This window comes from Oryza glaberrima, chromosome 5, assembly GCF_000147395.1.
Source record: "Oryza glaberrima chromosome 5, OglaRS2, whole genome shotgun sequence".
Lineage (NCBI taxonomy): Eukaryota > Viridiplantae > Streptophyta > Magnoliopsida > Poales > Poaceae > Oryza > Oryza glaberrima.
Window position 1 is genome coordinate 6,315,990 of NC_068330.1, and position 4,889 is coordinate 6,320,878.

General features: G+C 37.9%; 1 long non-coding RNA gene across 3 annotated transcripts; it reads right to left on the reverse strand.

Annotated features, from left to right (window-relative positions):
- Window positions 1-2,192: 2,192 nt before the first annotated feature.
- Window positions 2,193-4,114, reverse strand: LOC127774713 (uncharacterized). 3 transcript variants are annotated; one of them, XR_008017808.1, is made up of 3 exons: window positions 3,977-4,114; window positions 3,716-3,842; window positions 2,193-2,880 (listed from the first exon to the last, which is right to left on the reverse strand). It is a non-coding gene; the product is annotated as an uncharacterized LOC127774713 (long non-coding RNA). The 3 variants fall into 3 exon arrangements; XR_008017807.1 differs by lacking the exon at window positions 2,193-2,880 and adding an exon at window positions 3,106-3,165 and having other exon boundaries at window positions 3,709-3,842; XR_008017806.1 differs by lacking the exon at window positions 2,193-2,880 and adding an exon at window positions 3,107-3,165 and having other exon boundaries at window positions 3,977-4,113.
- Window positions 4,115-4,889: the final 775 nt, after the last annotated feature.

The following is a 4,889-nucleotide window of genomic DNA, read 5'->3' on the forward strand; positions in this document are numbered from 1 at the left end:
ATTATATAATATACTAGATCCTAGAGATTCACAACTTTTTCAAAGCACATGTATCTCTTCCTCGTAGGAGCAATTTTCTTATTTTGGTGATAACACTGTATAGTTGACTACAACATTGTTTTTCAATTCATAGTACTGTACTGCAGTCAAAAATAGTTGTCAGATTTTACATTAAGATGTCTAAGGTTTGACTGACAATATGTTTAATCAATCAATTTTTTTAGATTTTTAATCAGATGTACTTTACTAACACATAATATATTACCTTTAAAACTACTCACTTTTTGTTGTTGCTTTAACAAATAGAGTAAATTTTACCATACTATAAGTTTTATGTCCAAGTTACACAAAATCACATGGGTTTTGGTATATGATGTATAACCCTGGGTATTACGGTTTAAAAGGATTACAAAACTACACCATTATCTAATTTAACTTGTTATTGTAGCAAAATAAAAATGCTAGTATGCGACGAGTCAAAGAAGTTGTAAATTTGATATATAATTTTAAACTCCTAAATAATGGTGGATCAAAGAATACTTTGTCAAATTAATTAATGTGTGGTTTTATAAAACTATATTATGGGTTATGTAGCATGTGCCATGAACCATGTGGTTTTATGTGGTTTTATGTAAGTTGGATCATAATACTTGTGATTTTATAAAATTTACTTAAAAATAACTATTAAAATTCACCAGTTCTGGGTCAAAACTAAAAGGTTATTCAAAATTCAATCGTATATATATATAGTAACAAGTGTAAACTGGTACTATTATAACCACTGGATAACACATGCTAACATCGCAGGCTGCCACCGACCTTGTCCCTCTCTTGCTACCTTCTTCTAATCCCCACCTTGCCTTATCCTTCAGCGCAAAGATTCCTTTGTAGAAATACTTTATGACTTTCGTTGAGAAGTGAATTTTAGTACTACCTCCATATTTTAATGTATGACGCCGTTGACTTTTTGTCCAACGTTTGACCATTCGTCTTATTCAAAAAATTTAAGTAATTATCATTTATTTTACTGTGACTTGATTCGTCATCAAATGTTCTTTAAACATGACATAAATATTTTCATATTTGCACAAAAATTTTAAATAAAATGAAAGGTCAAACGTTAGTTGAAAAGTCAACGACATCGTACATTAAAATATGGAGGGAGTATTTATTTGTCGAAAAAGATTGCTTAAACATGTGTGCACAAGATAAAAGTGCCAAGTGAACATAAACAGAGGGTACACAGTCTTTGGTCTACTAATTTAGAACGTCATTTGCACTGTTTACTGCATTATATTTTGGGTAATGAAATGAAACTAGTACTATATATGGAGTATGTGGTAATGTCGCGGTGTCATCTGATATTACAAAGGAAACAACCAAAAGAGGTTAGGTTAATATATATTTTGGCGATAAAACATAGAATAAGATAGTTCTTGGTCAGCTCGTTAATGTATTCTTTCAAGAACTACATCACACCACTATTAAACTTAGTGTAAAATAACAAGAGTCGGTAGCAGGGTGATATATACATAAGATCGAAACATATGGTCATCGAGGTCAGCTTGTCGTGAACAAGTGCCTCCCATGATGCAGCACATACCGGTATGCAGCAAAGGATGACGGCCGGGCACGACAGTGCGGTAGAGGATGACGAAAATGTGGTGTGATGGTCCAGATGCGACGGCAGCGATAGGGGAATGGGTGTGACGGTGAGGACAACCGATGGATGCGTTGTGTGAAGTAAAGGACGAGGGTGTTGAGTGATGAAAAGGGTGTGTGATTTGCGGGATTCATGGGGAATGACATGGGGATGGAAAGGACGTGTTCAGGGGACGCCAGCTACATGCGAGGTGGGATTGTGGAAAGTGAAGACAACGCTTTAGATCGACCGTCCAATGCAAGTCTAAATATTGGATGACACCCCTTATCCTCTTGAGCACACTTTTTCCCACTCTTTCTCTCTCTTTCCCATATCTCTATGTCATTTGTACGACTCTACCATATCTCATCTAGAGCAGCGGCGACTCTTAAGCTCAGTGATGGCTCGGCGTGACCAGCTTGGCCTCAACGGCATGACGAACTCAACCTCAACATTCTTGGGGCAGTGAGGTTGGCCTCGGCTTCCTCAATGATAGTGCACCATGACGGCGATGACCTCTACGACCTCTCCTTCCTCGATGGTGGTGCGGTCAGCGTCGTCTTAATTCTCAACGGCAGCACGGTACAACGGCAACAAGGTTGGCCTTGACTTCCTCGATGGTGGTAGGGTTGGCCTCAGCTTTCACCATGGGCCGTTAGCAGCACAGAAGAGAGCTCCGGTGCTGAGCCCGGCAATGGCCAACCACTCACAGGAGAGGAGGAAGGAGGATCGGGTACTTTTTTTTTTACGATTTTTTTATGCTTCAGTCCACATTTTTTTGGTGTTTCATTTTGTTGGATCAAAATGTTTAGGTGGGTATTATGGTGGTGTTTCACATATTTCTATCTTTGTGTGTGTAATCCGTGGATGTCTCAATAAATGAAATGTAACACCCCAGGTAGCCACATACCTAGAGTGCCACACCAAACTACACTAAAAAACCACTAACTCCCAAAATTATTAGAAATTTCGGCAGAGTAACCTAAAAATACAGACATCCACGATAGGCAGTTATAAAATAACTCAATAACGATATAAACCACACAATCCAACCCATCCTAGCTCTACAAATTCCACGTGAAAATAAGGACCAGAACTTTAAATGACCTTCATAAGTTCTACGCAAAACTTATCTAAGTAGAAACATAATCTAAAACTAAATTTTAATAGTGTGCAATAATAATTTGTAGTTCAAGGGTGCTACTCCCGTCCCAATGCCGATCAATATCATTAGGTACCTAAAAACCAAATTAAACACAAGAGTGAGTAAAAATACTGCGCAAGTACAATATTAAACTAGTAAAACATACACAGGTTTAATGCAATAAGAAAACCAATATGAATATGAATACGTAGCATAATACCAAAACCACACAATTGATAATAGAAAGCTTCGAATAATAATTGGATAAATGAAACCAAACAAAGTAACACAGTTTATCCATCACACAAGTCCATCTTATACTTGCCTTAAGTCCTTCAATAATCCGACTCAACTCCTCCAACATTGGAACCCTCCACACCTGTGGAGCAAAACTACGCATAAATCACTATATCTAACTAATAATAGTTACAAGGATACTAAAATCGAAACCCAATTCATATAAATTTTTGCCGATTTGTATTAAATAGCCTATAGCTGTTTCATTACTGTTTTATGCGTAACTCACAAATCGTCTAACGGAACCTAGCAAATAATACAACTTTGGACATCTAGAAAAAATTGTCTACCACTTTCATGTTGAGCACAAAATCAGATTATGCCTTTGAAAATCCCAGATTAAGGAAAACGAATTGCTGTCCTGATTTCCGGACCTGGTCGGCAATACTGTTTTTGTTGTTTATCCCAAACCGTTTATCGGAATTGGGTGAAACCAGCGGCGTTAGAAAGATATCGACGATGACTACAAACTTTATTTAGGACAACTAACCTGAATCACGATGGTTTAATACCAGATTTGAAAATACTATTGTTAGCCCATAATCAACAACTAAGAAAACACTCAACCGGCAATTTAATCGATTCCCACGTGAAAATTGTATTTCTATGAACTAAGAGGAGTTACCTCTTACCCTTACAGAGGAGAAATCGAATTTGAGATCAATTTATGAAAACCCAGAAAATCCCCAACTTTTGCCTCTCTTCCCTTTTTCCTTCTTTTCTCCTCCTGCTTTCCCCGCTTCCTGAAACTCCTGCTCTCTGTTCGTTCCAGAAGCACAGCAACAGACCAGCATCAGTAGCAGCAGCGGGGAACGTTAACAGAAACAGCCGCAACATGGAAACATATCAGATCGATGGCAGCAGCAGCAGCAAGGATTGGCGGCAACACTCACCAAGGAGTCGAGCAGGAGTGGCGCTGGACGGCGATGGCTAAACCTGCGGCGACGGCGCAGCAGCGATTGGGGTGATGGCGGCTAGGGTTTGTAGCGGCTGCAGGGTTATCGATCTCTTCCCCTTTTCTCCTTTTTTTCTTTTTTTTCAGTTGGTTAAATAGATATCCTGATGAAGATCGAACGGCCCAAATTAATTTAATCACCAGTACTTCGTTCGGACTCCGATTATTATAAACTCCTAGTCTATTTTGCACTACTCGGCGAGCTCTACGCATCCACGGTTCCTGATCGCCTATTCGAACAACGGTTTAAAAATTAAACTTTTACGCGTTTATGCTAATATTCCCCGAAATATACTATTTTGAAACTCGGGGCATTACATGAAACCTAAAGTTTCAAACGCTACACTAAAATGTTTCAGGGCGTGAGCCAATTGGGTTTCATTGTTTCTATTTGCCGAAATATTTCTGTTTGAGAACAGAAATATTTTCATTTATGAAATGACACATTTTTTTCCTGATTGATGAAACACTTGAAACATTTTGTTCATCGAGTAGTGTAACATGTGAAACATTTCGTAACAATATTGTGCAACAACATCCGATGTTTTGCATAATATCGGACGTCCGATTTGTAGCGCCCCCCGAAGACAATTTTAAGCATTGGGTTTCACACAAATAATCTAAAAGTGTTGAGTGATGAATGAAGAATGAAAGAATGTAAAAATGATAAATGAGTTAGTGATTTATTGGATAGATGTTAAATACTAGTTGTAGTTATTCGGGGACATCCGGTGAAAACGAGCTAAGTATTGGAAACTGGTAAAAATCATACCTAAAAGTTTCGTAAATTCATAAAAAAAATACTAGACCTAGGTGTAGGTGTAGATATGAAATACATTCTCACCAAATCT